The 27,339-nt window shown below is 40.5% G+C and overlaps 1 protein-coding gene and 1 pseudogene across 1 annotated transcript in view; both read right to left on the minus strand.

The window, feature by feature from the left end:
* Nucleotides 1-27,339, minus strand: part of AUTS2 (activator of transcription and developmental regulator AUTS2) — a 1,198,451-nt gene that overhangs the window by 782,785 nt on the left and 388,327 nt on the right. The gene's annotated exons all lie outside the window — the stretch shown is intronic.
* On the minus strand, nt 13,437-13,951 carry LOC120878097 (annotated as a pseudogene).

Raw genomic sequence — 27,339 nt, forward strand, 5'->3', positions numbered from 1 at the left:
AGGATGAGTTCTGAAGGGTCAATTAACCTTCTCATTCCTGAATTTATTTCCAAATTGTCCACTTCACCCTAGCAAATAATTCCAAATGGGATCAGTTAAAAAAAAAAAAAATTTTCTAAAGAAGAAAAAAAAAATCACATAACTGAGTGTTTCCCAATTCTCATTCTAAAGACTGACTTCTGTAGGCACTTCAGCTGTGATGGCCAATTTGACTTTACTAGAGAAAAAAAATCTGGAAATACTTGTATATGAACAGAAAGCCTTCTGTGGTTGAACAGGCCATAGCAGCCCCAGGAGAGATGCTCCAGCTAACTCTCTGCAGGGCACAGAACCACCTCTGAAGCCTATATGTGGGAATCCTTGTTTGCACAAGTCACGGGCGTTCAGCCTTTCGTGAAATGACAGCATGAAGCACAGAGGAACGCCACTGTGCCCTGCAGCTGTGGCCAAGACTGCAATGTTTAAAGGTTACAGTGATTAAGCACTGTGATTAATTTAGTCTCAGCAAAATCAATTCCACTCAACCACAAATCTCTAATTTACATACCGGAGCAAGCTAAACTTGATTCTGATCAATATAATTTGAAGTGTATGATAATCTCCCCCATCCTCCTGTTCCCAACCTCTCGCTCTCCCCATAAAGAAAGGTTTTATTGGGAAATCACAGAAAAATAAAATTTACATGCATTTTGCAAAAGTTAACACAATCTTTGATTAGCCTAAATATTATTTCATGTCCTTGACTTGGCCATGTTTCAAGCAGTGGAATGCACTGAACTTTAACCTAGATTGCTGCATAATGCTAGAGACACAGAAATCTCCTAAAGTCGAGGCTTAAGTCATTGCCTCCGCAGTCTCTGTCATACATGCCAGCTCACCAACAGCATCAGACTGTGTCACGTTTACTGGTGCACCATGCCCATTTCTATACAATATCCAGACGTTTGTGAATGAAATGTACTTGACATTACTTTCCATTCTCTCCATGGTGGGGCCACACAATGTGTGAAGAGAAAGGAATGAAAGGACAGAAGCAAATGAAGTGACACCCTGTTTGTAGTCCTGTGCTGACCAATCATCAAGAATTCCTGGCTTCTGTGTGCATTCTCCAGATCAACTTTAGCCCACAAAAGCTACCAGAATGGTGCACCTTATAGTCACCTCTCCATCCCGAAAATCTCCACTAGAACTACCGATCATACAATCCTAATCGTTAAATGAAAAAATATTACTAAAAGGAGGCCAAGGTAATATATAGAAGGAAATATACAAACTCCACCCCTCAGTCAATTACATGTCACTAAGTTAACACAGAATATTTCTGTCAAAGTGATCCTCTTAAAATGAGGGTCACTTCCCTCACTTCTTTCTGTTTTTAATATAACAAGTCACCTCTATTACCTAGAAAACATTTCCTTGACCATTAGAACAACTGTCTATTCTTTCTCCTTTCTTTAATAACTGATTTTAGAGTATGAGTTCTGCATTTACTTAGTCTTTGTATAGTTCTCTTAATATATTGAGATCTGCCTTCCATACTTCTGAAATTTTTCTCCCAAAAGGAAGCAATTGTAACACTCTGAAACTAAGTAGTCCTGTTTCAGCTCTCCAGCTGCAATAATTACAAATATGGACATTACTCTGAATTTAAAATTTGAGTTTTGAACAACTGCAGGCAGGGAGATTGAGAATTCAACCCTCTGTGTCTAAACACAAGGCAAAAAAAGATGACCAGTTGATGCTGAAAAACATCAATATTTACAGAATAAAATTGAGACAGAACTACAATAGAGACATTTGCCTCAGCCATGGACACTTAATGCTTTAATAATTTTGCTTAAAAGGAGATACGGGTAATTCATTTGAGAATGAAATTTCATTTTGTTTGGTGTATTATTCATAGTCAGCTGCATATTATTTCTTTGCATGAACTGTGAATCAAGAAGAAAATCCTCTCACAACATGGATTGCATCACTTCAACTAATTCTTTTCTTATTGTCCTTGTAAAGCTTCTGGTAAAAGGACTCTGCCATTTACTGAGGAGATTATCATTCCATGTTATCTATAGTGGTTACAAATGTGAACTCAGAATTCAGATACATCTGCCCTTAAATTCCAACTCAGTCACTTAACAGCTGGGAGATTTTGTACAATTACTGAACCTCAACTTTTTTGCATCTGCATCTTTAAAGGCGGGGATAATGACAGTACCCAGTTCGCTCAATTTTAATGAGGGCTAGGGGATGACAGAGGATGAGATGGCTGGATGGCATCACCGACTCGATGGACGTGAGTTTGAGTGAACTCCGGGAGTTGGTGATGGACAGGGAGGCCTGGCGTGCTGCGATTCATGGGGTCGCAAAGAGTTGGACACGACTGAGCAACTGAACTGAACTGAAGCGAGATCATTTCTTCAGTCACAGTATCTGGGTCATGGTGAGCACTGAACAAAATTGTTCACTTCTTATTGTTGACCATTCTCATCAGGCACTGTCATGGGAACAGGGACTATAAGGACAAGTTAAGACTGCCTTCTCAGCTGAGATAGCCATACGAGCTCTTGCCTAGGAAAAACATAAATGTAACACAGGACTTTGGTGGGGGAGTGGGCAAGGGAGGGCAGCCACCAAATTTCATCTCTTCACATTTAAGCTAGTGCTGCTTGGTTACAGTAAAGCAAATGACAACTGCTAGTACCACAACAGCTGGATACAAGAACCCCTAAGAGACGTAAAAGAAACATTGTGTTCATAATTTTTAATTTCTGATTAAATGGTAACAGTTTAGTCCTGCATAAACTGTGGCTGCCTCAAAAGAAAGACACCACGTAACAATAAGCACCTTGTTTGAAGTCTTTGTTTGGCAGCACCTGCAGGAACAAGCCCTGGGAAGCTCTCCACACTGGTTCCACTGCACCAGGTAGATCACATGCTGGGCCACGTAATCTGAGACTTCCTGTGCCAACACTAGGGCAAGAACACCGACTGAATAAGACACTTCAAGCTGCCATCTTCCTACAATCACCTGTCGTCCTAAGGGGCATGTATGTCTGTACACAGGCACAAAAGAAGCAAAAGGCCTTGTGTATCAGTGAGCACTTTAGAGAACTACTGAAGAAATCAGAGAGCAAGAGGAAATAATAATACAGTACTTAGAAGGAAAGCAAGTGAAACTAAGTCCAATACTGAAATCTTGATTCATTGAACACATACAGTTAGAGAATTGGACGAAATACTGGAGTAAACAATGACACATGAAAAGACCTCGATCATTTCTGAGGAGGCAGGTTTTGTGTTTAAGTTCTTTTTTCCACCATCAAAACCATCCCTGGAAAACAAGAGCACAAGAGTTAAGAGGAACAATTTTACTTGGATATAGGCCTTTCCTTTCTAATCCTCCTAATTAGTTAAGAGCAATGCCTCACTTGGTACATCACTGGATTTAAGATGTTTGTCTCTCTAAGCTCCTGTTTAACCTGGAGCAGAGAGAGGGCTTCAGTTTACAGTCAAGTCTTCCGTGGGGAACAATATCTAACTAGAATCTCGTAATAATTTGCTTGTATTACTTTCGTTTCTACAGTTATTGTCTTACAGCAAGTGATACTTGCCATCTATTACAGAGACATAATATTCTTTGTAAATAAATTTGTTTAGGCAAAAAAGAAAAACCGTAACTAGTTAGTTGAAAAAAATCTGCTGAATAAGTAACTGTAGAGATGGAACTCCAAAATGGCAAGAGCTGAGGAAGATAATAGGGGGTCCTTGGCTAATATAGTTATTACTTCATGGCAAATAGATGGGGAAACATGGAAACAGTGACAGACTTTATTTTCTTGGGCTCCAAAATTACTGAGGACAGTGACTGCACTCATAAAATTAAAAGATACTCGCTCCCTGGAAGAAAAGCTACAACAAACCTAGACAGCGTATAAAAAGCAGAGACATCACTTTGTCAACAAAGGTCCATCGTGTGAAAGCTATGGTTTTGCCAGTAGTCATGTACAAATGTGAGAGCTGGACTGTAAAGAAAGCTGATTGCTAAAGAATTGATGTTTTTGAACTGTGGTCCTAGAGAAGACTCTTGAGTGTCCCTTGAATAGCAAGGAGATTAAGCCAGTCAATCCTAAAGGAAATCAACCCTGAGTATTCATTGGAAACTCTCATACTTTGGCAACCTGAATGCAAAGAGCCGACTCACTGGAAAAGACCCTGATGCTGGGAAAGACTGAGGGCAGGAGGACAAGGGGGTGAGACAGATGAGATGGTTGGACGGCATCACTGACTCAATGGACGTGAGTTTGAGCAAACTCCAGGAGATGGTGAAGGACAGGGAATTCTGGTGTGCTGCAGTCCATGAGGTCACAGAGTTAGACAGGACATGAAAGACAAGAAGAAACTGAAAGCTCTCTCCACAGTTCATCCTATGTCCATCTCCCATTCTGCCTTCCATGGGTCAACACTGACTTTCATTAAGTAAGTCAAATGTGGAAAAGAGGAACACACAGTGAGGTTCCTAAAAGAATTATTCAATCCAATAGTTCTCCCTCTGCATGGGGGAATTTAGGAGAGTGGAAGTGATATTCGCTTTAGCAGAATTCCCAGTTCCCACATTAGAGATCCTTCTCATCTCTGCTGGCTGCTCTCAGTTTAACAGGATATGAATTTCAGGAGACCAGATTTATTTTCCCAACCTAAGTTAGTCCTCGAGGTTTAGACAGTCAGTAAATTGTTGCCACCAGCTTTAGGAAAGGAAGCAAGTTTTCAGTAACAGAAAGATTAATAAGTCAAGTCACAGAAAAATTAATAATCAAATCAATGTTCACTGCATCACAGGTAGGTAGGTACAGTTGCAAGCCTGTGGCAAAAATAATTTTTCAGTTTCCAGCTGCATCTCCACATTTCTACCCCTTGCTGCACCAAACTTTAAAGAGAACTAAATTCTTCCAGTTTCATCCAGTAGAGTGTTTTCCCTGAAATGTGCTAATGTCTATAAAAAGCAACCATATGGAAATTTCCTGTATAAAATATTCTTTCTCCTAATTTCTCCATGCCTACAAAACACATACATATACACACAATCCTATTCACCAGCACTTAATTCTCTACAACCCAAGCTCTGCAAAATCCTTTTGTTAAACTACCACTTGTTTGATTTTTTTTATCCCATAGCAGAAATACCTTAAATTATAAATACAACTCAGTTAACTGATCTGGAAAACCATCATCACATAGTGATCATATCACAGAGTTTTCTTTCAATTGAAGTACATGGCAAAAAATTTTGTCTCAGTGTCAGCAGGGAGTGCTTTCAGATATTAAGCTTAATCTGATCTTCCTGATTACAAAGGTAAAGTCAAGTCTTCTAACACCATTAATGTACAATTACCTGTAAAGGATGCTGACATGACCAACTTCATTGTGCCCCTGGACATTGCCTCTCCCTCCTAACACAGGGATTGACCCACAAAGGAAAGGGGTGGGGGTAACAAGCTAAGGGAACAATCAAGGGAGAAGTGGAAAAGGGGAGGCTGAGGACAAAGTAAAAGCCAGTGAGACAACGAAGGGATGTGAAGACAAAACCAAATATGGAAAACTCTTAATTTCTGGCCTCTCAAAACCATAAAGTCCTGTATTTTTATATGACTTGCCCTGGAAAATGGATGTTAAGAATCATTTATGAGTTAAACAATAAACTGACGTGTTCATAAAGGTCTCTTTGCAGAAGTAAGCAAGGAAATGAGGGTAGAAATGAGGGAGCAGAACAAGGGAGAAGGAAAGTACAAGGAGGAGAAGAGACATGGTTGGCTCCAGCTTTGCTCTGTCCAGATTCACTTCCGCAAGCACACCAGGTGGAGGCCAATTCCGGAACTATGCATTATTTCATCAGCCAAAATGGCTGAATGACCTTTTCTATCCTCAGTGCCCCCTTCACTCCCCTGCCAAGCTTTAGTCATGGTTGAAAATAGGGCCCTTGGAAAAAATCTTGCCTTTTCCTAATTTCAGGTCAACATCTAAATAGCCTTTGCTCCTATTAATATTTTAAAGAAATACCTCCAGTAGGATTTACTTAGTAATCTGGCAGACCTTTATATATAAAAACAAAATTAAGTATGTGTGAAAAATTACTCAAGTAACTAAAGCAAATCTCCTCCGTGGCCGTCCAACAATGGCTTTGATCCCTAGAATTGAGCTCGTCCTTATAAACTTTTCCTCCCAATTTCAAAATTTTGTTTCCTGAGCACCACTGAATGGATATATCATGCTTGGAGATTTTGGAGGGTATCCAGTTTGGGTATAATTTAAGATCTTGAGATAGAATCAAAAGAAGATTTCAGTGATGCATAACAAACATACTCTGATCCCACCTCAGGACAGTATAGATAATGCAAAATCTCAGTGGCTGAAAATAACAAAGGTTTATTTCTCATTCACACTACCTATCTACTACAGGTCAGTAGAGGTTCTCCTATTCACAGTCATTCAGGAATCCAAACTGATGGTGTGACTGACATCATGGATATTAACTAACCCTTACAGAGAAGAAAGGGGCTTCACAATGGCTCAGAATAAAGAATCTGCCTGCAATGGAGGAGATATAGGAGATGAAAGCTTGATACCTGGGTCAAGAAGATCCCCTGGAGGAGGAAATGGCAACCCACTCCAGTATTCTTGCCTGAAAAATACCATGGGCAGAGAAGCCTTGTGGGCTACACTACAAAGGGTTGCAAGGAGCTGAGCATGTCTAGTGACTAAACATACACACACAGAGGAAAAGAGAGTACACACCCAGGAGTCATGCTCACATTTTATTAGTAAAACAAGTCATATGGCTTCCCAAAGTTAAAGGAGCCAGAGAAGGCCATGTGACCAGAGAGGAAGACAGAGACAGAAGAGCTATTTGCAAACAGCCTTCATGACTACCAGAAACGTGGCACTACCCTGAATACAACTGAATACGACACTTCCAAAATACCAGCTATAAACTGAAATGCAAACTTCTTACCCTATTCCATAAGATCACGAGGAAAAGACCATGTTTAGCAATCTGAGGGCAGAAGACAAATCTGACAACTCTGTCTCAAGTATCATTTACTTTCAACTGACCTAAGACAAATGAAGACTGCTTCTTCTTTTAGTTAAAAATATCCTTCATTACACATGAAATATACCTTAAAAAATAAAGCTTGCAAATAATACATCTTTGTTACTTACCATCATATACCACTGAACAGGGAAAACAAGTACCTGTTAGTCCCCAGGGAATAATAAAGACAAAGCTATACATTTGAATAGTACTTTAGAGTTGAAAAAAAATATTTTGACAGGTCATTTTAGGTAGGCACCTTAACTACAATTTTTCAATACTTTAAAGGTGAACAAGGTAGATATGCAAATCTCTCTCAAAAAAAAAAAAAAAAAAAAAAACTAAACTAAACTAAACAAACAGAAAGGCTTGGAACCAACCCAGTCAAAATACCAACTCAGGTCTCATGAGAGCTAAGCTAGAGCCCAGTTCCACAACTTACAAATCCTGTGGCTGAGGGCAAAGACTTTAGTACAAGTCTCATTTTCTTCATATGTAAAGCAGATTTAACACCTTGGACCAAGTTACATCATAGGGTTATCATTAAGACTGAATAAAAAAGTACATCCCAAAACACTTTCAGTACTGTAAAACAAGACTCAAAAATAAGGGGGCATCATTTTGATTATAGAAGATCCTTATTACTGGTTGCTGCCCATACTAATATATGTATAAAATCACAGAGGGAAAGGCAAGAGGCACTTTCTTCTTTAAATAAAATCAAAGTTTTGGGATCACCTAGGTTACTATTAAGGTTACTACTAGGTTATTTGCTGCAATTCAGAAAGAAGAATATAGCCCTCTTGTGTGTCAACCAATGTTATGTCTAACCTCAGTGCTGTAAGCAAATTATTCATTTGCCACAAATTCAGAACTTTCTACAATACTGTAATAAAACACGTATTTGGTTTTTGTCATAGTTTCCTGACATAAAGCTTCTAAATGCCTTGGAATTCCTAAGTGATAGGAGTGTCACTTGGGTTTGGTTCTGAAACAATTTCTGCAGATGCCCGAACAGCCTCAGGAGGATGGGAGGCTGGTTGTCAAAAAGACAAGGCATGAGTACAGGGTTGGAACTTTCAGCCGTACCTATCCCCACCTCCAATTTAGGGGAGAGAAGGACAGCTGGAGATCTTCACACCAACTGTCAGCGATTTAACAGATCACATGATGTACTAAACCTTCCATCAAACACTCCCAAACGAAAGGGTTCAGAAGTTCGGGGTCGGGGAATGCACTGAGGTGCAGGCAGAATGGCCTGCCTGGGGCGGGTGTGGAAGCTCTCTGCATCTTCACTCCCCTGTCCCTGACTTGTGCACCCCTGCCCCGTACCTGTTCCAGGCATCGCTTCCGCTTGGCTGTTCCTGAGTTGTATCCTTTATACTAAACTAGTAAGAAAGAATAGCCTAAAACAAATGGTAACAGGTAAAAGAAACAAATATATAGTAAAGTACACCACAGAAGAGTGAAATATATAAGACAAGGTAATTTTTAAATGGATTAGAAAAACAAAAAAGGATTACCTATCAATAATAAAATAAAACCAGGGTCTCACCTCAGGTCATATATTAAAATAAATTCCAGATATGAATTGAAGACTTGGCTACAAGTAATAAAACCATAAAATAAAGGAAAATAGAAGCTAAAATTGATGATATGTGGAAGGGGTATACAGAAAAAATATATGGACGTGTACATACTTAAAACAGTCATATAAGCAGTTTGTTCAAAAATGAGAAAGTAAGTAGCAGAAGGAAACATATTTTAAACCAATGAGATGAAGGGTTAACATATTTGATGTATGGTAAAATTTCCAAAAAATTTAACTAGTCAATAAAAGCAGTAGGATAGAAGAATTTACAGATGAAATACAAATGATCAATAACACATGAAAAATGTCCAATCTTTCTAGTAAGAAAAGGGATATGGAAAACATGAGTGATCATTCACTTCAAACATTTATAAAGGTAAAGCACATCTGGTGATATCTGAGGGTAGCAAGACCACAATAAGCAATCTTATGAATGTGGAAAATATGAACTGATTAAAAAAAAAAAATCTTACAGGGCTTCCTTGGTGGCTCCGTGGTGAGGAATCCGCCTGCCAATGCACAAGACACAAGTTCAATCCCTGACCTGGAAAGACCCACCATGCCTCGAAGCTACTAAGCCCTTGAGCCACAACTACCATCGAGCCTGTGCGCCAGATCCCAGGAGCCACAACTATTGAGTCCACGCGCTCTAGAGGTCGTGCTCCACAACGAGAGAAGCCACCACAACGAGAAGCCTGCACATCACAACTAGAGAGTAGCCCTCGCCCGCTGCAGCTAGAGGAAACCCAGCACAGCAGCCCGCTTCCCCCTCCCCCAAGAAACGAGGCAAGACGTACCAAATGTCCTAAACATACTCAGACTTTTAAAGATGGACAAATAGTAAACAGCATGAGTTTCAGGGACAAACCATCCAGATTCAAGTCCTGACTTCACCTTACATGCAGTTTGTGACCTTGGGCAAACTACACAGTGTTCCTCTGCCTCCACTTTACTCATGTCTAAAATTAGATAAATTCATTCTTACTTTTTGGATTAATGGGCTTCCCAAGTGGTGCTAGTGATAAATAATCTGCCTGCAATGTAGGAGACCCAGGTTTGGGAAAATCCCCTAGAGAAGGGAATGGCTACCCACTCCAGTATTCTGGCCTGGAGAATTCCATGGACAGAGGAGCCTGGAGGGCTACAGTCCATGGGCTCACAGAGTTGGACATGACTGAGAGACTTTCACTTTCAATTCCACTTCTAGACTGGTATGAGAATTGAAATGTGCAATGTGTTTAAAACATGTACTACAGTGACTGCTATATAATAAATGTTGGATGAAATTAGTTATCATCATTACATCACCACTATCACTACCACCAAATCCACCCTAACAAATGACCAAAGCATTTTGTTTTGGTGTACGAGAGGAATACATATACCATGACCCTGTCTACAAGGAAATACACAAAAGGTAACAGTGATCACTCCAGAATTACAGACAATTTTACTTCTATAACAGATTTGTAAGTTTTCTACAAAGAGTATGTTACTTCTTGGAAAAACAGCTATCATTCTGAGGAAAAGAAGGGAGAAGCTCCATACTTGCAGTTGTTTACTTTGTAATGATAAATACAATAAAATTAAACAAAACCAAAGTTGTTTACAATGATTATCTCCTCAATGTATCTATTCAGGCATCCTGCATTTCTAAGTCCTGATCCTCACTAAGGAACCCAAGAAAAATATTTAAATCAATGGGTGTAAAGAAAGCAATTGAAGATAAATATCTAGCCCTCTGAAATGACAGTAGAGTAGACCCTTGAACAATGTAAGAATTAGGGGCATCGACACATTCCCCACCTTCCCACCCCTAAGCACAAAGTCAAAAATCCAGGTTTAACTTTATAGTCTGCCATCCTTATCAGTGGTTCTGCATCCATGGATTTAACCAACCACGGATCATGCAGTACTGTGGCACCTACTTATTAGAGAATATCTGCTAATCGGTAGACCTGCACAATTCCAAACTGTGTTGTTCGAGGGTCATCTGTGCATCACCTGTGCCCAATTCTACTTAGCTGTAATCTAGGGAGGGAAATAAGGATGTTAGAACTCCTATTCTGGGTTCAGAGTACACAGCAAGCACGATCAGAAATCCCTGGTTCTTACGGAGACAAAGGTAGCAAAGCTGACTCTTCACCTCTTCCCTTTGTTGGAGTGAAACTTCAGAAACAAAAGGGCTGCCCTGGAAGAGGTGAGGTTTCCATAAGGCATCTCCACAAGACATGAGAGAGCATGCTGTTAAAAGCCTCCACCGGATCCCCTCTGCTTCCTTCAGCTAACAGGATGGAGTGGGTGATGGGGGTGTAAAGTGAGTGACGGGGGTACAGGATCATTCTATAGAGGTACCACACAAGCAAGCTCCTTTAGAACTGGGGGGAGCATTATCAAAGCTCTTGTACCATCTGTCTGTGGAGGGAAGGGAAAAAAACACAACACAACAGCAGCTGGTGCAAGAAGTAGCAAGATGTTGGTCCTGGAAGTGACAAGATGGGAAATGACAGGAAACAGCTTTTCACTCCTCCAACAGCAAAAGAAGCGTGCAGCCTGTGTTCCAGTGTTTGAAAACCTCCAGATGCTGCCCTCGTCTCACATTTCCATATCTTTGTTCAGACAGCATCTGAAAGCCTGCCTTTCTTTTTTTCAAGCACTCTCTTTCTTCGCAGGAACATACAAAGCTATCAAACAACAGAGCTTCTCCCCCTCCTTCTCTCTCCTACAGGCAATGTGGGATGAATTTTAAGTGTCACTGTGGAAGAAAAAAAAAAGTACAAACAGCATCATGTGAGCCTCTGTGAAACTTTTTCCAGTTGTCGATTTCAAATAATACTTACCATGTGCTCTGGATTCCGTATCTGGCAGATAAACTAACATTAGATTTGGAGTAGAACTTCTAAAGAGCTGAGGAATAAAATCTCTGTGATGATCAGAGTTTAGGGCATGGGGAGGCCCAGGCGTTTAATGACTACTTGGAAACAGTGGGAGGTGCTTCCTGAGCCACGACCCTTAGCACTGCCACATGCGCGCATTTCTCTAACTTTAAACTCTGGGTTTATGGAGTCAGAAATGTTCTAAATGATACACGCACAGCCCAATGTCAGAATTTCAAAGGACTGACATACAATGTTAATAAAATATTCTCATTTAGCGTTATCCCATGTGTTAAAGACACAAAACCAGTTTTCTTAGAACTCTGGAATATGGTCATAAAATATACTAAAATTATATTGGGTAAAATTTAACACTTTATTGGATGTCACAGATCATGTCTGGCATTGCATCACTTTAGGCTCCATCAGCCTACGTGGTCTTGTGTGTGGACCCTCTGTTCTCCTTCATCAGGTCAGCTCAACCTTTACAACTCAGATTGGATTCCTCCAGAACGTTTCCCAAAGTTCCCTCTCTGAGAGAGTGAGTCTTTCCCATGAACTCAAACAGTATTCACTGTTCAGTTTACAAGAAATAAAGTAAAATAAATATAGACTGTTCTTTCCATGTGCTGTTTAAACAAAGTCCCAAATTCATTTTTTTATTTTTTTAATGGCTCACTATTGCCTACCACAACGTGTATATATTTTAGTCTGGGTTTGACATGCTGTGATCCCAACAGACACACCTGGATCCTTTATCTTCCTGTGTCCTCTTCAGTTCAGTTCAGTCATTCAGTCATGTCCAACTCTTTGCGCCCCATGGACTGCAGCATGCCAGGCCTCCCTGATCATCACCAACTCCCGGAGTTTACCCAAACTCATGTCCATTGAGTTGGTGATGGCATCCAACCATCTTATCCTCTGTCGTCCCCTTCTCCTCCTGCCCTCAATCTTTCCCAGCATCAGGGTCTTTTCAAATGAGTCAGCTCTTCACATCAGGAGGCCAAAATATTGGAGTTTCAGCTTCAGCATCAGTCCTTCCAATGAACACCCAGGACTGATCTCCTTTAGGATGGACTGGATGGATCTCCTTGCAGTCCAAGGGACTCTCAAGAGTCGTCTCCAACCCCACAGTTCAAAATCATCAATTCTTCAGTGCTCAGCTTTCTTTACAGTCCAACTCTCACATGTATACATAACCACTGGAAAAACCATAGCCTTGACTAGATGGACCTTTGTTGGCAAAGTAACATCTCTGCTTTTTAATATGCTGTCTAGGTTGGTCATAACTTTCCTTTTAAGGAGTAAGCGTCTTTATCTTCCAAACTGCAGCTGCATGTCCACACTACCTATTTTAGGACTCTACAGGCTTTATACAAACTACTATCTGTTTTTGAAATACCTTCATTCTGACCTGTCAAAGTTCTATTTGCCCTTTAAGACAGTGTGCTAATCTGCTGTGTGATAACTTCAGTCATGCATCCAACATAGACTTGTCCCTCAAGACAGTTATATCATCTTGCCTCCAATTATGGGCTTCCCTGGTGGCTCAGACTGTAAAGCGTCTGACTGCAATGCGAGAGACCCAGGTTCAATTCCTGGGCCAGGAAGATCCCCTGGAGAAGGAAATGGCAATGCAGTGCAGCACTCTTGCCTGGCAAATCCCATGGACAGAGGAGCCTGACAGGCTACAGTCCATGGGGTCGCAAAGAGTCAGACACAACTGAGCAACTTCACTTCACTTCTTCTTCCCACCCAGATGGCTCAATGGTAAAGAATCCATCTGCAATGCAGGAGACGCAAGTTTGATCCCTGGGTTGGGAAGTTCCCTGGAGAAGGAAATGGCAACCTACTCCAGTATTCTTGCCTGGGAAATCCCATGGACAGAGAGGCCTGATGGGCTATAGTCCATGAGGACACAAAGAGTTGGACATGACTTAGCGACTAAACAATATCACCACCACCCTTGTTCATACCCAGCACTCTCCATCTCCCTCAAACACACAGACACATCTTTTTAAAAAGAATTTTTGTTAAACCATAATACAGTTCAAATCAGCACGCCTGGTTTATTTCAGCTCCTTCGCTGCCCAACCAGGGGGCTAGGACTGCTTCAGCTTCTCGGCTTTCCCTCTGTCTGTGATGACTAAGGTGTAAAGGTATCTGCTAAAGTGAACTTTAAATTTCCTGTTATTTTTATTTTCCTTGATCTTGACAGACCTAGCACTGTCTCACCTTGCTGTAAGCAGAAAGTCCTTTATTTCTTCAGTTTTGAGAGCCCAGGCAAAGAGGCACAAAGAACACATGGCTAAACAATGAGCAGCAAGAACGGAGGAGAATGGATAAGCCTTCCTTACTCTCCCCAAAATGCTCCTTTAAGGATCAGGGCTGGATCTTACGTAGCTCAGAGCGTGGATGAAAGTTTTTAGATTGAAGTGACCTTTTATAAATTGTAAACCATGCTGCACTAAATTATTATCAAAATGCTTCACTTACCCCAGGGCAAGAAAGAAAGCAGCCACTCCAGTGATGCTGGGGGATACCAGAGAGGCTGTGTTCTCTCCAAAAACCCAACTTGAATTCCTACAAGTCAGCATCCCTGAACTGCACATTTGACAAGGAGTCTTATTTAGCAATTGTTTCTTTTCTGCTTTTCTACCAATTCCCAAGTTCCCTTAAGGAGAGTGTCTTACAATCATTCACTCCGTACTCCTTGACTTACCAAAGTTAAAACACAAGCAATGGTTAGAGGAGAGCAATCTATAACTGATGCATTTGGCTGTACCTTTCTCATCTTGACAGTCTGGAGTAACACTTTTTACAGAGGAAACCAGTACTGTTGTGGATAGAGATTTAGCCAACTGTGATCATTGGTTTGAGAGCCACTCAAAGCCCAACTGAGGTTGACTCACCAACCTTCATTCTACCCTTCCCCTACTGTGTGGGGGCTTTGCCCTTGAGGACATAACTCCAGCTCCAGGACTAGTTAAGCCCATCAAAGTCCTTTCATCCTCTCTGTCAGCAATTGGTCTGGAACTCAGGCTCAAGTCAATCCAGACATGCCAACCCAAAAGGACAGTTTTTTATGCTCACGTCCCAATTTGTCCAGAGACAGAGGGAAGATCTTTGACTCTGTCTGTGAGAGAAGTCATTTTCCCTGCAATCTCTCTCAATCTCCCTGGCCAACACTCCCACATTTCCACAATTAGCTATGAGCAAAGCGTGAGGCCCCAACTGCCACTAATAACTATGCACAGATAGCTTAGGGACGCCACTGATACTGTGAAAGCAAACAGATGAAACAGAAAGAAATGAGGTCTCTGAGGACAGATACACACCAAGTAGAATTAACCTACTTGAGGCCCTCCCCACTTCTGGATTTGGGTGAGGTGAACCCGTAAGTTTCCTTACTGGTTAAGCAAGTTTGTGTTAGGTTTTCTAACATTCATAGTTGAAAGCACCCTAACTTACACATTTAATGAAATTCTCTGTAATTAAAAAAAATCCACTTGATGCTCATTTCAACTCTATGCTTTAATTAAGAGCCATATAACAAAACTTAATTTTCACGTGCGATTATAATTTTTTCATTAGTTGACTGAACCAAACATAAATATGAAACGGCATCACATGAGGTAACTCAACGAAATGATGCAGTCAGCCAGCCAGCAGCTGGCCAGGGACACGCAACATGTCATCACCAGAGCATCACCAGCTCGATGGATGGAAGACTGAGGAAACCGGGAGACAGGAAGCCTGGTGTGCTGCAGTCTACAAGGTCGGAAAGAGTCTGACGTGACTCAGCCACAGCACACCACCACCACCACCACCACCAAGGCATATAGAGCAAACAGGCTGGTTACAAAATTGTTCCTTTAACTGGTGTCTGCACTGCATGGTGTAGTGCCTGAATGTTAAACAGTACTTAAAGATAAAAGCAAAACTGTGGGTTTGAACTTACCTGTTCAATCGGAGATGGAACTACTACAGAGGAATGCATTCTGGATGCTGAAGGCGTGCTAGGGTACGAAAAAATGGGCACAGACCTGAAGATACTGATTCAACTTTCCCTTCTACATTCAACTTTCTCCAAATCATCCTGAGTCCCAAGAAATAAGCAATAAATCCTGAGACAATATGCCAGTTGCAACATTCAGACAGCAGCTCCCCTGCTCAATTTCAGGAACTCTCCTCTCCCCATGTGTGAAAGAGAGGAGCTGTATGTGTTCCCTTCTAAGGCTCCTTTCTGCTCTGAAATGCTGGACCACACAAGCAACCAGAGACTTGATTTTCTACTGTGTATGATGAGGATTTCGATCTTAATACTTATCTCAATACTTTTCCATAAATATTTATTAGGTGCCTACTATGTGCGCGGCAAAGGGCCAGGCCCTAAAGAAATGCTGAGATCAAGGATGTTCTTTACCTCCAGGGTATTACAGACCCTGGGGAAGGCTGCTATCAATATAAAAATCTTAGTGAACTAAATTAAATCCAAACACATTACAAGGTACCCAAACCATCAACTCCCAGTTTTCCAGGATAAAAGTAATGAATTAGAATGATAATCTCTAAGTACCAGGTGAATTTTACAACTATAAGGAACCTGTGCCACAAATCTGAATAAGATGTTGTAAGTGGGTAATAAAGAGCAGTTTCCAAAAATCATTTTTAAAAGGCTGTGCTTCTAAGCCTGCCAAAACCTCAGACTCATGATTCTCATCCTAGTTCATCTTTGCTATTTCTACCAACGAAGCATGAGAAACTCCGAAGCCCTTTCTTATCTGCCTTGCTGATCAATTTCATATCCCGTTAACCTTGAAACTTTTTCCAGTTCCTCCTTAACTAATTATTTTTTACTAAACAGGAAGTATGCCATTTATAAGTTCTGAATCTCTGATGGCTTACGGTATATGACACACACACAGTAAGCAAAACATACATATGGGACGACATTTTTAAACTCATCACATGATAATATATGCAAACTTCATACCTTACACCTTGAAAGTTGCTTTCTGTTAAGTTTCCTCAAACTTTCACGTGTCTACCAAGTTTTTCATACACCCGACAAGGACTTGTTCTTATAACTACTTAAATTTTTTTAACTTGACGTTAGATAAGTTACATGTCTTTAAAACCACTCTCTGAAAAATCCCTCTTTAAGTACAGTTTTACTTTCCCCTTGCCAAAGCAGCTTTTAAATCCAATGAATTTTCACAGCTATTTGGATCTTGTCAATTTAAAGATTAGCAGTGATTTACAAATACACCAAAATGTGCAGAATGTGAATATTAATACTATCTGATGCTGGGGAAAACTTACTTCAAATGTTCCTATCTATCCCCTCCTCCCCAAACATACACAAAACAGTCATACACCCACTACTTCATTCTACATTTCTATTAAGGTACTCAAAAACACCAGTAGTTTTACTGCCAAAGACACACTGCTGACTCACTACATGTGTCAGCTGAAAATCGTGTCTCCCCTCTCTGTTTTCTTTTTTCATGGCTGGGTTTTGAACCTAAGTTTACCTAACCCTTACCTTTTCACCTTAATTTGGTCACTACCCGGATAGTCAAAATCCAGCTGTGTCCTGTTTTTCCGACCCAGCATATTTATGATTCAACCGACTCAATGGACATGGGTTTGAGTGAACTCTGGGAGTTGGTGCTGGACAGGGAGGCCTGGTGTGCTGAGGTCCACAGGGTCTCAAAAGAGTAGGACACAACTGAGCGACTGAACTGAACTACTTTTGAAACATTTGTAACTATAGCTTCATTGCAAAGACAAAATTTAAATACAATAGAGAGAATAGACATTTATGCAATGATCTTAGTTCTATCCAGAGAGAAACAAATGTTCTTAACCAGTGAAATAATAATGAAATTATAAATCCTGATAATCATGCCACCAAACCTGTATTTTTCTAATTGTTCACAAAAGAATCAAGGAAGACAAGGCAAAAATCTTGCTGAAGTCCAAATGAACTGTGTCTATGACATGCCCTAGAGTTACTGTCCAACAGTCTTGCTAAAGAAAGAACTGAGGGGTGTATCTGGCTTTCTGTAAGGACTGTACCTTTTTCTCAGTGCTTAGTCAACTGTCACTTGTTCTGAAATACTGTCCAGGACCCAAAGAAAAGGTTACTTACACTGTTTTTACTAAAGTCAAAACACACTGCTTCAAACATGATGGTGAGTCTACAACCCACTGGCCTCAAGAGCCTGGACTCCATTCTCTGCAGGTAAACAGATACTCCCTCCTCACAACCTATTCTTTCACCTTTCATCTTCTATGTCATCTGTCAAATCTCATTCTCCCGTGTTTAGTTAGAAGCTCATTTTCCTTTACAGAGAGGTCAAATGCAGAATTCGAACTATTGAGTCCTGCAATTTGCATCATATAGCGCTACACCACTCACCATTAGAAGTAACCAGTATTCTCAGAACAAAACTCAAGAAAGCCTCTGCTTTTTCTTTTTTAAGGTTTTTGAGATTTGTTACTATTAGCTTTTTCTAGCCAGCACTGAACAAACCTTCCTGTATATAAAAGCTCAAGTTTAAATCAACCCAGCTTTCTTCTGTCAGGCAGATCATCATAATGCATTACAGAAGGCTTGGTTGAATTCCAAGCTTCTGTCTAGTTCTCAGGAATCAGAGCCTTGGCCAATGGGCATAGAGTGAGTCATGACCAATTTTTCTGCTGTTGTATTAAAGGAGGCGGGCAAAAGAACAATCCCTTAGATAACTAGAGACACTGGCCAAGAACTGGTGCCATCTGCTAATATGGGTAGAAACGACACTGAAGAGAGAAAGGTTGGTGAGGGGGCAGACGGGACTCTCCTAGTCATCTGGTTTTATTATCCTTGCTCCAATTTGTGTTCGATAATTTGAGCAAAAGATAGAAAAGATACATCTCTCCATTGGAATAAGAATATGATGGGAGAATACAATGTTGAATTACATCTCTCCCCTGCCTCTTCATTCCAAACAATTCCCACATCATCCTTTGGGTGAAGAAGGCAAATGCCTCATCTCTGAGATGAGAGCCCAGAAAGGTATTTTCTACTGTGCATTAGGATTAGACCTTCCACTGCTGTTCTTTGAATTTTGTGACTAAATTTATTAATAATTTGTACAACTGGACAGGACTGACATTTTTATCTGTAAAAACTTGACTTAGCTCTTTACATTTAGAAACCAGAATAGAGAACAGTATGATTACAGCACAATCTGAGGGCCTAGTGAGTGACACAGGATACAAAAATCATTTTGATCCCACCACTGTTTGCCTCTTCTGACTAACTCCTGCCATTTCTCTCCTTTGTAAATTATACTCATTTTATTGTTTGTACTTCTGTCATTATATTAGACTGATCATATCTCTATGTACAGAGAGTTATTATTAAGCTAATTCTTAAAAAAAAATGTTGCAATGCAACTGATATAGTAGGAACAATTTGGGCATGAGTTTTGCATTTGCTTGTGTATGATTTTGTATATAATAAATACAAATAGGTGCTATCAAACAGTATTTGTCTTTCTCTCTCTGACGTATCTCACTTAGCATAACACCCTGCTAGTTGATCCGTGTAGTTGCTAATGGCAAAATTTCACATAAGACGCATCTTACAGAACCCAGGTCTCCTTGCTCAGCTTTGCACACTGAGGAGAGGTGACAGTGGAGGTGTTTTCTGTCTGAAGTGACCTCTCTCAGATATCTGCATGGCTTACTCCTCCCTTACCTCCAGCAAATCTTGGCTTAAAGTTCCCTCAGTAAGGTCCAACCTGACTGTCTTATTAAAAAATTCACTATTCTCCAACTATGATAGAGAGATTTTCCTCTTTACATGCTTTCTATCTGGAATTTTTACCTTCCAAAACACTTTAAGATTTATGTGCTGAACTTTTTTTCCTTGCATTATTCATTAGAACCTGAGCTCAGTGACAGCATATTTTCCCTGCTTGGTTTGGACATCATCACCCCGCTATTTAGAGCTGCACCTGACACGTGGCAGGAGTTTGAGAAATATTCGCTAAAAAGCGAACACACATACGGAAGCACAAGCATGGATACTTAAACCACTGTAAGAGTCAAATCAGTCATTTCCAATCCAAGAGCCAAGCACCTTTAAGGAAGTTGCTCAAATACATGAAAACTATGGAAAAGTCCTGGGTTCTAACTGAAGGGCAAAATCCATTTAGAAGGCTAGACATAGGTTCCCCTCCTCCCACCTCAGAGAGCTCTTAGAATTATGGGACGTGTTTTTTAAAATGTGAATGTGGTCATATTTATAGTTGGAGGTAAATTGGCTCCACATTGTCATCCTTTCTACAGAGAAAGAATAACCAAGTCACTCTGCATTCACAGCACCTGCAACAAAGCCACTTGAAAACAAGAGGTGGAGTGGGACGCATTCAAAAAGAAATTCATGGCTGAGAAGGTGGGGATCATGAAATACAAACCGAACTGTTTCACAGAAAAATCTCTAGAAATGGCAGAATATTAAACTGTATCTGACCTCTAAGTCACTCAAAGTCCACCAAGTCTGTGAGTCAGTAACAAATCCCAAATGTCAAGCTCATCCTCTTTGCCACTGACTTTACAAAATGGACTTCTGATGTCTATTTGCAGGTATCTATATACAAAAGAACTTAGCAAACAAGTACTTGGTTCTGAGGCAGACTGAGTTAGTCAATTTAATTCCATGCCTAAACCAACATTTCATACGTAGTTTGTGATCATCAAATAAAAAGATACGTGCATCTTCAAGCACATGGCAATACTATGTATACTGTTAGACTATAAGATTTAAAAGAACAAGTGACCCATTCTTGATACTAGTACCCCATGTCTCTCCAAAACTCTGATTTCTCATCTGAAAATAGGGATAATGCCAGCTGTGCCTCATGGGTTATTGTAAGGATTAAATGAACTAAAGTTCATTTTCTAGTTTCAGATAATAAGCACCACCTATACTGTTAAATCTCTACCCTATCCGTATACCTACCACTGAAGTATAAGAGTCACCAGAGGAGTTTAAAGGTCACAGGCTTGCCCTGCAAACAGTTTAAATGGACTGGGGTAGAGTTTGTTTAAAATTTCGAGTTTCAGGTTATTTCCACATGGAGCCAGATTGGAAAACTCAAGATTTATTCTAATACTCAGATTCAGTAGTCAGGGGTAGGTTAAGAAATATGTAGTTTTTCACAGGTACCTTACAAAAATTCTTACAATCAAGCAGTATAAGAAACTGATCTAATAAACATAACAAAGCATTAAAAGCATTTATCATAGGAACTAGCACAAAGTAAGCACTCAATGGCAAAATAGAAAACAACTGTATGTTTATAACTACGTATAAATTATGTTTATAACTATGTATATATATGTGCACACACACACACATATATATATATATATAGAGAGAGAGAATATGGATTAATCTAGGCAGGGATCTGCCTAGATTCATGTGTTTGAAATGAATCCACAATCATAAACTATTTAACGTAGTTAATGAGTAACAGGTTTTATCTTTATGACATCTATGCTTCCAACTGCATTTTAACAAATACAGTTGAAAAGTATGTTAAAAATATATAACAGAATACAATTTTTTTAAGTTTTTATAACTTTCCATGAAGGAAAAATATGATCTGAATAAGTCAGGTGTAACTTTTGAGAAGGAGGGAAGGAAGAAGAGTGGGCAGGAGGAAGAAGGGACAGAAAAGAAAATTAAGTCACATAAACATTGGCCCTGGATAGTGACGAGGGGAGTATGTGAGGAACTTAAACACCTGTGTTCTCTTTGTCTCCAGATGTGGGTAAGGACTAACATTTACCGACTGGCTATGTGCCAGGTATCCACACCCACAGACTCCGTCAGTGCCATCCACAACCCACACAGCTCACAACCTGCACAAAACACAACGGGACTTCTCTCTCAGAGTCAGAGGTCAGAGGCTCGGCCACTGGGCCCCGAGGCCAGCTCCTGTGAGGAGAGAGTGCAGGGAACAGGCCCCCTATGGCACGGCCCTCAGTAAGGTGGTCCTCTGTACAGTGTCTGCTGCAGCTTTGGGAAGGCGGGGCCAGAGTTCCTGCCTACACTGCCTCTGGAGACACAGTGCCTCCAACAATCTCTACTCAACAGGTAAACAGCAGGGCCCTCTCACGGTCAGAGACTATCGCAGAGGGAACTTATAAACTCCTGAGGAGGGAGCTCTGGGAATGAAGTCGTTATTAAAATGGCCAGTTAGTCCTCACGGTGAAAGATGATGAAAACTGTAAAATACCTTCCTCCAAAACAAAGTGGACCCACCTGAGAGACACTCTGGGAAAGACAAGTTGAGTGACTCAGACTGTACACAGGCATAAATTTTCAGTAGAGTGGTGAAAGTGAAAGTGAAATCGCTCAGTCGTGTCCGACTCTTTGTGAGCCCATGGACGGTAGCCTGTCAGGTTCCTCCGTCCATGGGATTCTCCAAGAATACTGGACTGGGTTGCAATTTCCAGTAGAGTGGTACAGATTCCCAAAACACTGCTGGGTTGGATGTATCTATTAGCTTTCAGGCATATTTCGGCTGTCATAGGTCATGTCAAGCATGATCATAAAGACCGATGGAAGGACTCACCAACTGGAATTCTATGGGTTAAGAAGGAAAGGAGTGTAGAAACTAGCCAGAAAGAACTCAAATGCTCCAGAAGACCAGCAGCAACAATTCTGCTGAGGCAGCAGACCAGGCCCTCGGCCTTCCGTCTGCAGTGGCAGCCAAGCGCCTTGACCCAGAGGCGCCTGGCTGTGGTCACCGCTGGGCATAAAAACTGAAGAATGATTTGCAAACACCTCTCAAGTATTAAGTATCCCAGGAAGCAGAGGGCAAACACGAGATGAAGAGAAACAGGAGGAGGAAGAACTCCTCTGAAAAATGTCCTCTATAATAGTCTCAGTAGGAATTTAATTTCTATTTTTTCCCTTTTCTGTGAATTCACAAAGGCCAAATCTTCCAGTCAAATTAGAGTGCAGTAAAGCATTAAGTCAGCATTCAACAGGTTTAATTACTGTGTAAATGAAAGAAATTATTATTCATTCATGACATTTACTTCAGATCCAATGCTAGCTGCTTTTATGTAAAGTTGAGGGTGAGGGGAGTGAAACTCAGATGGGAGAAAAGAACGAGAACTAGGATATATAATCGCAGCTGTATTTCTTTGCCAAGTATTACTGAGCCTAAACAAAAAAGTGCTTGTTTGCTCTCTTGAGAAAAAGCATGTGATCCATCAGTGGTGGCTCTAAAGAAAGCCTCCCCTCTCCTGACACACGGCCAGGCTTGATAGGTAGACCAATATTTGAAAAGCCAATAACAGGGGCTTATTAAGGCCACAAAGCCTGGTAGAGCCCATTGTGGTTCAACAGTCCTGAACTCTGAGAACAATCCTAGCAGTCAGGCCCTACAAGGTAATGGATGTCCTCCTGCACCAGGAGAGAAAAAGGGCCTGTTGATGCTATCAGGAAAACCAGACAATGAGTCTTTTTTAATGAATTTCCACTGAGCTTAAACAGCTCGCACAAGCAGAAAAGACACACGCACACACACACACGCACAAAACCCTAAACTAAATCACATGTGGAATTTATTTTTCATTCTCATCTGTCTGCCTGGTGGAAGAGATTCAAGAGAGGGTGCCTGGGGAACTACTTCAAAACAGGGAGAAATATCTGTCCGCAAATCAGCATCCACTGAATGGGAGATAATCTGTCACCTGAATTGTTAACCCTCCATGGTTTTATCAGTTATTACAGACTATATAATCCCACTAAATGCTGTAGGTTTTCCAAAGAACACTCTGAACAAAGTCAAATGCCTAATCAAAATATATCATCTTCCTACTCCAACATATTCACACAGGCAAGAGAACACACACAAACACACACACGGATATTTTTGGAACCAGTTATTCTCAAATCTTTCCTAAACCTCCAACCACTAGCATCCAATTACTACAAATACTACAGCAGTCAGGAATTGGCAGTAAGAATCTCAGTTTGTTTTAAAACCTGAGGCCACACAAGTTGTGGACAAGAAATTATTGTAGAACAATTTAGACAGATTTAAAGGACCAAGCACAAATCTGATAAGTAATAATAATGAAGCTGTGATTGTTAAGGCTGAAGGTTTACTTGTTGGCTTAAAAGACTAACTGAATAAACTGAGCTGTTGAAAAAAATAAAACAACGTTTGTAGATACTTTAAATATTTCCTGAGACTAAATACCTTTATTGGACTTAAAGCTTTCTGCTAATTTCAGTTCCAATGTCTCAATTTCCACTGGCAAAGATCTAACATGTATTTTAGGATAAAGGAAATAGCAATTATCTGCATAAAAAAGTATTTGAGTCTGAAGAGAAAATTGTTTATGCATTATTATTGTTAACAATTACTGAGAACTACAGCAATGTTATTTAGACAAACCATTGTTATGTATTAAACCTTGACTGAGAGTCAGAATAAAGTAAAGGGCTTGGTGTTCAGTCAGTATTCTAGTGGAGACCCAGATTCTTTCAATTCCTGACTTCTCAATTTTAAATTGTGAATGGTAGAAAGAAATACCAGTGGAAGCCTGATTAATAAATCTCTCAATTCTTCCTCCAATGTATTTTTGAAGCTCAATGCAAGAGCATGGTTATGATTACCACAAGCTAGGCTTTCCTGGGGCCTGAAGCGGGTAGCATTATGATTTCTATCTGCACAGTGCCTAAGCCCTTGTCTCCTTTAACGCCCTGATTTTTCTCAAGGTTACTGTTTCAAGTTTTGTTAAGACTTTTATTCTACCAGGGAGCATTTTCTACTACTGTATTCTGAATTAGGCCTTAAAAGAGATCATCTTCCTTCCCCCACTTTTAGAAAAGGAAAATAAAATCAGAATTCTTATATATATATCTCCTCATGGCATGTAGGATCTTAAGTTCCCCGACCAGGGATCAAACCCATGCCCTCTGCATTGGAAGCATGGAGTTTTAACCACTGGACTGCTAGGGAAGCCCCTAAAATATATTTTTAAACCTTATTATTGTATTTGGTGCCTCAGAACCTTTTCTTCATTCTTTGGTAACCACAGCTCAAGTTTCCTTTGAAGAATTAACCCCACCTACCTCAGGCTCCCAGCAGTTTGGGGAAGGCTGAGAGAGTCACAACACCACAGGGTGTGGTCATCACATAGATCCAGTCCCAAGTAACTGATTTAAGAATGGCCATGTGACCGACATCAGACCACAGAGGAGTAGCAGCATGATTCTTGTTGGAAAGGACAAGAATGAGGGTCACTCTCCCAGGGTTGCTGAGCTGGCAGAACATGAGTGAATCGTCTCTGCTTCTACCCAACAGAAACCAACACAGAGGAAGCCCTGCTGAAGGATGGAGGCAGGTTTCCAAAAACACTAAGCTCCTGAAATTCAGATGCTTTTAGCTCAGTTTACCCCTTAGCTCTGTGATTCTTAAACCCATAAAAGTTTGAATTGGAGCAAAGGTGCAGAGATGTGCCAACAATTTATCTTAAAGGCAGTACTGCCTTTTTAATCCTGTTCTGCAGCTCTGGTGTAACCACACTTCTTTTCAACCATCCCAAACTTCCTCTAGGTATCATCTCCAAAAAGCCTTCCTGGGTGACTGTTCCAAATATATTCAGAGGCACAAAGGCTGATAATCCCTCAACTCCAGCTCAAATATAACTATGCAACAGGTCAGGTACTCTCGTATGTGACCTACTCCTTCATTATATATCACCTGCTCTTTTTATTCTTACATACCCATGCAGTCTGTGAAGCTTCCACAACAAGGATTTATATTATATTGTATAATACTATGCACAGATTTTAGACTCAGAAGATCTGAGTTTAACCTCATCCTTTCACTGGCTTCTTTGAATTCTGCTTCTCACATCTTTAATGTTAGGCTAGTAATATTATTTTCTCCAACTTTAGTAAGATGTAAATATCATATGACATTGTTTCAATTTCAGGTATATGGGCTGATTTGATATACTTGTATACAGCAAAATGAGTACATATTATCTGCTGTAAATGATAGCTGTGATAACAAAGTTACATAACTTGTGAATGTATGTTGCAATCTTTAAAGCACAAAGTAAGTGATGTTGCTGGTGGTGGTGATGTCTCTTATGTTCCCATCAGCAGATCTGTGAATGAGCTGAGAGGTGGAGGGAACCACCAATCATCACTTGCTCCTTGAGTTCCTGTGCTCCTTTCTCACATGAATACAGTCATTGAGTGATATCACAGACAAGAGCATCACCAAAAATGCCAGGAAGAGGATATGAAGTGAAGTGAAGTGAAGTTGCTCAGTCGTGTCCGACTCTTTGCTACCCCATGGACTGTAGCCTACCAGGCTCCTCCCTCCATTGGATTTTCCAGGCCAGAGTACTGGAGTGGGTTGCCATTTCCTTCTCCAGGGGATCTTCCCGACCCAGGGATCAAACCCAGGTCTTCTGCATTCCAGGCAGACGCTTTAACCTCTGAGCCACCAGGGAAGCCCCTAAGAGGATATGACCAGTGGACAAATATGAGATTTCCAGGCTATGGAATAAAAGGATTTCCATATCTGATATCTTTATCTAATTGAGTCTTTCCCATTTGTGAGGGGAGGCCTTGTATATGTAAATACAATATATAAAGACAACATTATAGGTATGTCACAGTAGAGCTATGTTCTTCACTTAGATACCCAACAAGCTACTTTAAAACAAAGAAAAACGTGTTATAGGGTAGAAAATATTCAGGTATCAAGATAAACTCTGTATTTTACAATGTAATTTTTGGGAAAAGAAACAGCTTATATCTCATCCCAGGTTTCTAATGTTTTTAAAGTAAAGAGTTGGATTGGATGAGTTCCAAGGTCTTTCTCAGCTCTACAATAATGTTTTTTAAAAAAGATTTTCAGACCATATTTAGGTTTACAATCAAACTGGGAGGAAGGCACGGAGAATCCTCATATTCTTCCTGCTCCCAAACATGCACAGGCTCCCCCATACACTCTGGAAATGGTACCTTAAGAAAATACCAAAGATGCACCTCCAATGACACACCAGAATCGCCTGAAGTTCTGGAATAACTTTTAACCTCCTAATGGTTTAGATTATCATATGACATAGCGTTTAATTTCCTATTACATTTCAATTCACCTAAGCTCCCATAAACACATCTAGTTTACTGAATGAATAATACATACTTGTTTTCCAAATGTGTTAACAATGGTCTATTTCCTGGAATGTTTTAAGGAAGTTCCCATCCAAGGGCTACCTACGGGGGAGACCATTTGAGATACAGTGACAACCAGCTAGCTCATCTGTTTCTATCAGGTTGGTTTTCCGTTAGGGAGCCACTCCTGTCAGGATTCTGAAAGAACATTGGGATGGATGGAGCAATCCTGGGGATCATTCCTCATTCAGAGAAAGGCCCATAGGAAAAAACAAAATGTTTAATTCACATTGCTGCGGCCCATATCTGTCTTCCATCTGACCTTTCTGAAGTTCTTTCCTACACTATCACCTCAGCAGGTTTCCCTGGACCTCAAATCACTTCACTAAAAGCACAAATAAAATTAAACCCTACTGTTCAGTGATGGGAAATGAAGGAACTAAGAGGTCTCTGTACTGATCCCTCCAGGAAGGTCAGGACAGATCTATGTGCACAAGATGCTGCACTTCCACCTCTCTGCACCAGTTTCCCATCATTCTCATCAATTAATGACTTTCACGTTAATTAAACA

This window comes from Oryx dammah, unplaced genomic scaffold (assembly GCF_014754425.2).
Source record: "Oryx dammah isolate SB20612 unplaced genomic scaffold, SCBI_Odam_1.1 HiC_scaffold_2, whole genome shotgun sequence".
Taxonomy (NCBI): domain Eukaryota; kingdom Metazoa; phylum Chordata; class Mammalia; order Artiodactyla; family Bovidae; genus Oryx; species Oryx dammah.